The sequence below is a fragment of the Notolepis coatsorum genome, assembly GCF_963971535.1.
Source record: "Notolepis coatsorum genome assembly, chromosome: 14".
Lineage (NCBI taxonomy): Eukaryota > Metazoa > Chordata > Actinopteri > Aulopiformes > Paralepididae > Notolepis > Notolepis coatsorum.
The window spans coordinates 83559750-83569749 of NC_140178.1; the positions used below are offsets into that span (position 1 = coordinate 83559750).

Sequence of the window (10000 nt, forward strand, 5' to 3'; positions counted from 1 at the left end):
TCAACAGAGCCGGTGCCGCACTGCGATCTACACACTGCTGAGCAGGTGACAGTACAGTATGAGCTTTCAAACACAGACATGCACAGTTCACTGCCACACTGAGGGGGGGAGGGGGGGGGGGGGGGGGGGGGGGGGGGGGGGGGGTCAAATGGATGCATTAAAATAAGATCTCCAAAAAATTACAAACCATCTACATGTGGATGTTGCAGATGTATGGTTTATTAGCAGCAATTTTTGGAATTTTGGTTGATTTTGAACAACAACCAGTGCGCGATTGGCCAGCCCAGTTGTCACGGATGGACACACGGGTTTTCATAGTGCATTTTGATTGGATGGAATCGCCACAAGTTGGGGGGGAGAGGGGCGGGGGGAGGGGGGTTGGGGGAGGGGGAGAAAGAGAAAGGGGCGGGGGGCCAGGTCGATTACAGGTAGATCGCCGTTAAGTTTGTGGGCGGTTTAAAGAAAGCATGTAAAAAAAAGATAAAAAACAAGAAAGAAATCAATGGTCATTATGGAGACAGGTTATATAGCACAGTAGCAACATCAGTCACATCCCTACAGAGACACCCACACAGCAGGGACACGCGGCATCGAGAAACTGGTGAGGTTTCTTTCTATCGTGACCATGATATACAAGTCGCACGTGCTGTTGAACGGGTCACAGCGGCAGATTAATGCTTTCATTCTGAGGAATCCTCCCTGAATTTAAGTTGCTTGGGAGTCGTGGTCGGTGTGTTTGTTGATTGATACCAATAAATGGACCACAAACCAAATGCAAGACGAATTAGTGGTTAATTAATAAATCCCAGAGTAAGACATTAACTTTCAATTAACCAGCGACAGTGGTTTGCGGATTCAGCATTTCACTGGCCAATTTCATTGTGTAAATGAGGGCTTCAGACTTCAGCTTCCCACGAGTTGAAATAAAGGTTTGAAATGGAAAAACTTTTCTTTGTTTGTTTAAAGGGCAAGTACCCGATTTCCTACATACCAATTTTATTTCAGGACTTGTATAGTAGTGTTTGACCGATTTAGATGTAGGTTGGATGCCTGCCAACGTGGCTGAATTGACAGATTAACCAGCCACAGCCACTGTCTGCCTGTGTCCTGCCCTAGATAAATCTACCCCACCGTTTTCTGATGTCATGAGTATCCACTGCTTCCTTAGACAAGTCTGGTAGGAGAAGAATGATTTGCACACGGGTCAAGAGCAGTAGGCTTGGCTGCCTGGAACACATATGATTCCATTAACCATGGCTAGACTGTGGCAGCAGTGAGCAAATCATTCTAAAATATTTGGATTTTCATTACATTTTGAGTCGTTCCACCAGTTTGTCTGAAATTCTTCCCAACATTCAAATCAATAAAGACAAGAATATTTATCTTGAACATAAAAGAAATTATAATGTTATCATTACATGATTATCTAAATAAATTAGAAACATCAATATCAATAGTAGAAATATCAATATTTATATTTCAGTAACCCCCCCAAAACATACACTCACACCCACTGACACACACACACACACACACACACACACACACACACACACACACACACACACACACACACACACACACACACACACACACACACACACACACACACACACATACACACACACACAACATGCACACACACACACTGTACAGTTTTGAACAATGTGACAATGAATTCCAAAAAAGAAAAAAAACCAAACCTCATGGGCCGATAAAATTACTTCTCACTTAATCGAGTACATTTAATCAACAGTAGTCCATTTAATCAACAAATCTCTAGAAATGGCCTTCGCCACAACGTTGTTCTAAATCTAGGGCTCATCTGGTGACAAAGCATATTGAAGGTCCTGGTGATGCCTGAGATATGCTTATCATTCCCCAGGAAATAGCTCAACACGGGGGTAAAGAGATCTGTAACGACCAAGCAGTCAACTAATCACGGAGGGGGGCCACGCCCCCTAAACACAACGCGTTGCTCAAGTGCTTGTTTGTTTTCACCAGCCCTGATTAGGGCAACCGACATGACTGGCTACTTGGCAGAGAAGTGTGCAGGGCTAGCTTATTGGCCGGCAGGTTGCTTGGCGGAGTGGCGAGCAGGCTGGCTACAGTTCCACTCCAACCAACTGGGACAATTATATAAGACTTTCATGGAAATGTTCACGCTTGACTGAGCAACGCAAGACGCTCAACTGTGGCCCATGACTACCCCCCCCCCCCCCCCCCCCCCTCTCTCTTGTATCTTTAAGGCGCTCTGACAGATGTGTGCAAACCCTAGACGCATACTATTGTCCGCCTCAGAGGTACGGACATGCAATCTCTTCTTCCCCGCACAGATAACTCATACAAATACGCTTGGACAAAAAAACATATCACGTCTCTTGATGTATATGGTTTAAACAGGCTGACATGTGGAGAACCTTTTAAAAACACACAAACACACACACACACACACACACACACATGCACTTGTTTACAAAGTACAGTAAATACACACACACCCTGACCCATCACTTACCCCGAGTTCGGTGACCAGAATGTCAGTGATGCTGCCCAGAACTGTCACACAGTCAAAAATGTTCCAGGCATCTTTGAAATAATTCTGTGATAAAAGCAAGAAATGACAGAGAGAGAGAGAGAGAGAGAGAGAGAGAGAGAGAGAGAGAGAGAGAGAGAGAGAGAGAGAGAGAGAGAGAGAGAGAGGGTGTGGGGGGGGAGATACAGTACATTGAGAAGACAGAAGAGAGAGATAGGGGAGATACGAGATAAAAAGAGGGAGAGAGAGCAGATGAGAGAGGGGAAAAAAGAGATTATTAATAGGGGGGAGAGAGAGAGAGAGAGAGAGAGAGAGAGAGAGAGAGAGAGAGAGAGAGAGATAGGGTGGGGGGGATATAGTACATCGAGAGAGAGACAGAATACAGAAGAGAGAGAGAGGGGAGATAAGAGAGAAAAAGGGAGAGACAGCAGGTGAGAGAGGGGAAAAAAGAAATGATTAACAGGGGGGAGAGAGAGAGGCGAGAACCAGCTTGCAGTAAGTCCTGCATTACAAGCTTTGGTTTAAAGAGGCCATATTGGGCTTTTTGTGTTTTCCCTTTCCTTTAGTGTGTTATATAGCTGGAGGTGTATCTAGAATGCATACAGAGTTACAGTCCAAAGTCATTATCTCCAACAGAAAAAACTGCTCCTGAACTGCCTGAAATGCCCTGTTTGTAGTCCAGCCTTTTCTTCGGTTACACGTCTGTCACTATGTAACACAACCATATTACAACAATACACTCTGCCCCTGACTTCCGCGTCTCAGTTTGTCAAGATGGTGGCTCTCTCGTAAACGTTCTCCTTTTCCACCTAAACGGTTCACTAAAACTTGTTTCTCAGTACACTTTAGGTGAGAAATAGGACATGCGATCGCTGGATCTTCATTCATATTTCATCTGCAGCGCCTAGTTTGACAGTTTGATCTGAGTTTGGTGAGCTAGATGCCTCCGAGCGTGCGCTCTCTGGGACGGGAAGCAGCAGCTTTTTTAAAGAGACAGGAGCCAAAACAGAGTGAGTCTGACTTGCTACACACAGCTAGGTGCTTTTTGACCATAAAAAACATGCAACTGTTTGTAAATAGTCTATGTAAATTTAAATATTAAACTGGGAAATGGGCATAATATGGGCTCTTTAAATAGTGAATATTTGTAATAAAATATCCACCACATTAAAAACATCTATAGCATGTAATATACGTCATATAAAACATCCAGAGAAAGGTGGCCATAATCATGTCAAATAGCTGTACGAAAATGGCCACATTTGTATACAGTTTTCCAAAACCCTTTTTTTGGTCAGAGGAAAGAGTAAGAGGAGATGCGTCTGTTTCAAACGGAAGCAGGAAGATGATTAGAAGGGACAAATGGACCATCAGCAACACCATGTTGGAAGGACGCCAGCAGACAGACTGAGTTACAGAGTGTACCCTATTTAAAGAACATGCATCAGCCGCATATCACACTCTGTACTGTGTGTATATATATATATCTCACCAACCCAGACAGTAGGGCTTACATATGATCAAAAGATCATATCAGTTGACTATTACTTTGATTAAAGTAAAAAAATAAAACACGACAATACTGAGTAGAGTTATGGTAAAGAAGACTAAAGTGCAAGATGGGGGCGACGCGCTATATGTGACCACAACCTAAACACCAACAGCCTGCTGCCCCATTTCACCTTTCTTATTGAGACATGACTGGCAGAGGCTGATGATGTCACAAGGAAGTCCCACTCCCCCCTCTCATCCGCTTGATGCTCGTACATTCCCCCATTGGTCAGTGGAAGCGACACTGACCTGCTGGCCACGCCTTTCAAGATGCAAGGAATCTTGGTGGAGGAGATTGTCAACCTCTATGTCCAATCAATACATGTCCTCCTCACGATAGAATCATATGATTCAGGTAAAAAAATGCAAATGCCTCTTTGGACGCCAGAGGTCGCTGTGTACCGTGTGGTAAGAAGGCCACCGCTTTATAGAATAGGAAAACATGGCGGGTTATTTCATAGCTATGGATATAATACTATTGCCCATTTGACATTGAGTATCTATCGTTCAATTTGTGAAAAAGAAAAAAAAATGTCATGCATACATTCCTGTTTTATACCGTGGTGAATATGAGTATAGTTTTAGAGTAATCCTGTCTAATCCCAGAAAACGACGCATATGCAGCAATACGTGCATTTCACTAGAAACCGCAGCGTTTCTCGCCTGTATCCCCTACCCAACCCCCCCACCTCCAATGTACAGCCCTCACCCACCCACCCAACCCCACCCCACCCACCCAACCTCCTCCAATGTACAGTTTCTACGCCAAATGTATATACACTCTTTTTCTGGACACTTTTGTATCACAAACAGTACTGTATTTGCAAATCTGATATGTCATAAATGTATAGATGTAGCAGTACTGTCTATCTGTATGTCATGTATGTCATATATGTTATGATGAATTGAAAATGGGGGACCCTGATGTAAACAAGACGAAAGTCTTTCTCTGGTCTGCATCCCCTTAACAATTGTATGTATTGAGCTGTACTGTACTGTACCCATTCTGCAATCTGTTAATAAACTTTTCAATCAATCAATCAAGTATCAACAATCAATCTGAAATCAACGCTATATATCGGTATTATGTTTCATCATGAATGCATGAAAGGGTGGGGGGGGGAGGTCGTTCTTTTATGCTTTGATCGCAGTGAAAGGATTCTTGGATCAACGCAAGATTCATACCATATAGCCCTTACCTTGACTAGGATGTACTCCAAAAAGAATATTCCAATTATCTGATCGCCATTCCAAGTATTCATGTCGATCGTGTTGCCAACATAATCCACCAAAGAACATGAACCGGGAGTGCTTGATTCTCCTCAATCCATGCGTTATAAACGCTTGTCCTGCCCGACAAAGAAAACCCGACTCGGACTTCTTAGATTGACACACAGCCCAAGCCAGAGAGTTTCAAAGGATGTGCAATACCGATCTCAGACCCATTCCCAATGATAACATCAGGCTCCCTGGATGGATAATCAATGGAAATAGCGAATAAAAGAAATAATGACCAAAACCCGACTATACTCGGGTCTGGCGCCGAACATTTGGTGAGTTAACACAACTATACTCGGGGTCCGGCGCGGGATGAGTTAAAGGGGAACTATCTTATAAATGGCCTTTTTGAGTGTTTAGCATTGTTTTCTAGCTATGTGAACTTATATTAATATGATCTATGTCTCAAAATTCTCATATTGGCGCATTCTTCCAATTCTCCTCTCACAATATTCACCCTCACTGAACTGAGTCGTTTGAAAATGTGCCTATATGTGATGTCATATAGTCGCTGCTGCATGTTAATGTTCAGGGGAACCAGAACCTGCACAGTGGTTTAGGTGGCACCTGCAGCTGCGGCTGCAAAACAGCTCGAAATCTTGAGGTAGAAAAATGCTGTTTTTGAGGACTTGATTAGAAATACAAAACAATGAATAAAAAATATATATATATTACAGAGGTGTTCCATAGACTCACAGGAATTGTGTAAAAGTGCCCAAATAGTGAAAGAAATAGTAAAATAGTTCCCCTTTAAGCCCGGAGCCCTATTTTCTGAAAATCCGCCTAAAATACATACCTAATTAAATGGAATATTGCTCCACTTCTACAAGGCCCTCCATCCCTCCCTCCCCCCACCCATATACCAGACAAAATCATTCTACAATATCTTAGATCGTTTATTAATCATTGTTTTTCCTTTTAGCTTTTAAATCACCCGACAGCAGTCACATATCTCTTGCATTCTGCAGATAGAGAAGAAGAAAAGTAAGAACATAATAGAAAAAAAATAGTAACAAGCTGAGAGACCAGGAAGGCCAGTCAGATCGCCTCTGTCACATTATCCGCTTCCATACCCTCAAAGAAAGTTAGGAAAGGATCCCAAATATTGTGGAATCTTTCGGTACAACCTCTGATAGTATACCTGATCTTCTCCAGTTTAATATGATACATGACCTCTCTCATCCAGTGGCCGTAGACAGGTGAACCTGGGTCCTTCCATTTGAACAGTATCAGCCTTCTGGCCAAAAGTGAACAGCATTCTAGATTCCCACCATCTAAAGTGGATGTCCGCTGGGGCCACTCCGAATAATGCAATATATGGTGATGGCTCCACTTCCTTTCCAAATATCTTAGAGAAGGTGTCAAAGATGGTCTGCCAGTAGGTGTGCAACTTTGGGCACGTCCAGAACATGTGGAGCAGAGTGGCTGGAGCCTGTCTGCAGCGGTCGCATAGAGGGTCTATGTCGGGATATATCTTAGAGAGCCTGTCTTTAGACCAATGCAGTCGGTGTACAATTTTAAATTGGATAACCGCATGTTTAAGGCAAATGGAAAAGGAGAAAATCCCCTGTATTATCTTGTCCCATGTGACCTCTGTGATTGGTTCACCTAAGTCAGTCTCCCATCTGCCCCTGAGGAGGTCTAAAGGTGTCGAGTTGCTTCTATTAAGTAGTTCATAAATTCTGCTTATAGCCTGTTTCTGGATCAGTTTACAGTTCAAGATTGAGTCTAAAAGGGACACACTGGGTAGCAGTCCGAGTTCGAAGTTACGAAGCTCCGGAGTTGCAAGTATCTATAGAAGTGTGACCTAGGGATCTTGTATTTCTGTACTAGCTGTTCTAGCGTGGAGGGCCCCACTTGCGAGTCCGAGGTGTATAACGATTGGTAGAAAGTTTTAAAGCTTTTATTCATTTTAAGGTTGTCAGTGGCTTTTGAGCCCCGCTCGTCGTTGATAGTGGGGATGGTCTGGTTGGCAGTTCTTTGTCGCAGCTGATGGGCAAGTATCCGTCCGGCCTTCTCCCCATGTTCATAGTACCCCTGTCGCGTTTTAGTAATGAGGTACTCAGCCTGTCGCGTTGACAGGAGGTCAAACTCAGTTCGCAGCGATATACGTTTTTTCAACGTGTCGGTTGATGGCGAGTGGCTATGTAGTCTATCTAGCTCCAAAATCTCATCCGTCAGTTGCTTAAGGCGTGCCATGTTTATCTTCTTTTGGTTGGCGCAATATGAAATCACCTGTCCCCTTAAGTACGCCTTCAGTGATTCCCAAATGGTTAAAGAAGACATTCCCGGAGTCTTATTAATGTCGAGAAATAATGTAATTTCCGAGGTGATGAAGCTTGTGAAGGCTTCCTCCGACAGGAGCAACGGGTTGAGTCTCCACTGGCGGTGGCCGAGCCGCCTATATATTAATGCCAGCCCAAGAGTGGCTTCCGCGTTTCTCTGATTGGCCGCGACGCCCCACGTGACAACGCCTAGCACCGCCCCGCAGCGGCAGAGGCGCATAGGTTGCAGCGGCATTATGCATTCGTAATCCCCCCTGTTTTAACATCGACGGTTAGCTCAACTTGTTCCTCAGCTTGCTGTCGAGCCTGCGGTGCGTTGGTGACAAGTTCGAATCACTTCAATTATTTTTTTTTATTTTTTTTACGTTTAATTAATTTATCATCTCTCTATATAAACGTAATTAGCGTCTGTCTTTCTTTCGCCGGTTAAGTTTAGGCATTCTTTCGCCGGTTAAGTTTAGGCATTCTTTCGGAGTTGGTTAAGGTTTTTTTTTTATCCACTTTTTCTCCCATTTTCTATATTTTCTCCCATCCCAATTTCGTATCATCCAATTCAACCCTCCCCTGTCACGAACGCTGTTTCTTGCCTCCCACAAGCCGGCTGCAATGTGGACTAAGTCATACATAGCACAAGTCCCCTCCGGTACTTGAGGTAACAGCAGTCGCATCTTTTCACCTGTGCAGCTCGATCTCTCAGTGGCAAGGAGTAACACGTGGGAGGCTCACGTTGCCCCCGACACTTCCTGATTCTACTGCGCAGGCGCACCAACCGACCTGTAGGAGTCGCTGTCCACAACGCCCGATCCCCACCCATCAGTTTCCCACCCCCTAATACGGCCAATGTGTATTAGTATGAACGACCAGCTAAACTGAAAGCAATGTGGAGCGCTGGGCTCGAACAGGCGAGCCCAGCGTCTCCGCATTCGTGGCGAGCGCCTTGCCCACTACGCCACGTAGCCGCCCTTCGGAGTTGGTTAAGGTTAGAGTTTGTCTTAGAGCATGGCAATAGAATGCCTGTCTTTCTTTCGCCGGTTAAGTTTAGGCATTCTTTCGGAGTTGGTTAAGGTTAGGGTTAAGTTTAGGCATTCTTTCGGAGTTGGTTAAGGTTAGGGTTAAGTTTAGGCTTAAACTATAGAATACAATAGAATGCCTGTCTTTCTTTCGCCGGAGCAGCAGCCTATTTCCGATCAGAGAAACGCGAAGCACTCTTGGGCTGGCATTAATATAGACGCGGCCGAGCCGTGTATTCGGGATACTCATTTTCATAACTAAGGGACCATGGTCTGAGATAACTATCGCTCCGTATTCGCATTTGGTTACGAGGGGAAGGAGTCTCTTATCCAGGAGAAAGCTGTCTATGCGAAAGAAGGTATTATGGACCGGGGAAAAAAAGGAGTATCCTCTGGATGTAGGATTACGAAACCGCCACACGTCAGCTACCCCATACGATTTAAGAAAGCGCCGGATTGCGCGGGCCGAGCTGGACTGGGGGGCCTTTCTGGGCGAGCTACGGTCCAGCACCGGGGAGAGTGCACAGTTCATGTCGCCGCCAAAGATGAGATGGTGCGAGGTCATATCCGGTAGGCGAGAAAAAAGGCTGGTGAAGAACGAAGGGTTGTCCCAGTTTGGTGCGTAGATATTAGCCAGAATGACCGGAAATGAATGCAGTTTCCCCACCACTATAATATAGCGCCCTGCAGGGTCGGCCTCTACACTTGACATAGTAAATGGTGTGTTTTTATCTATCAAAATGGCTGCTCCGTAAACGCAGCCCTGGCCTTCGCGCCGCTCGTGGCATAGTCACCGTGGCATAGGCATTCCGTTGAACTGTACTGGGGCCTGAGCGTGCGCCCGGCTCAAAACCTCGACACAGTCCTGGTAGTAGTGGAGTTTAGCCACGATAGCACGAGGCTTCCCGTCCGTCCTCTTCGGCCCCAGTGTTCTGTGCGAGCGGTCTACCAGCACTGCATTATCCATTTGTAGCATGTCTCTCAGTAGTTTTGAGACCGACGCAGTGGAACTCGAGCCTTCCGTCTCAGCCACCCCAATTATCCTCACGTTGCACCTCCGCATTCTTCCTTCCATGTCCTCACACTTCCCTCTGAGACCCAAGTCTTCGACTGTGGTTTGTAGCGTTACCACCTCGTCCGACCACCGCGAGAGACCACCCTCCACCCTCTTTAACTGTAGCCTCCATTTTGTTCATGTCCACACGCAGTGCCGCTACACAGCTTCGCATTTCCTCATTCATCACTTTCAAATCATTTCTGATAAGGTCGAACTCTTTGGAAATTGCACCTTTCAATTCCGATTGTATTATCTCTGCGAGTTCCGATTTCAGCGCGAGGAG

At 45.1% G+C, this 10000-nt stretch overlaps 1 protein-coding gene across 1 annotated transcript in view; it reads left to right on the forward strand.

The window, feature by feature from the left end:
- Window positions 1-10000, forward strand: part of cacna1aa (calcium channel, voltage-dependent, P/Q type, alpha 1A subunit, a) — a gene marked incomplete at both ends in the record, with an annotated part of 229070 nt that overhangs the window by 139545 nt on the left and 79525 nt on the right.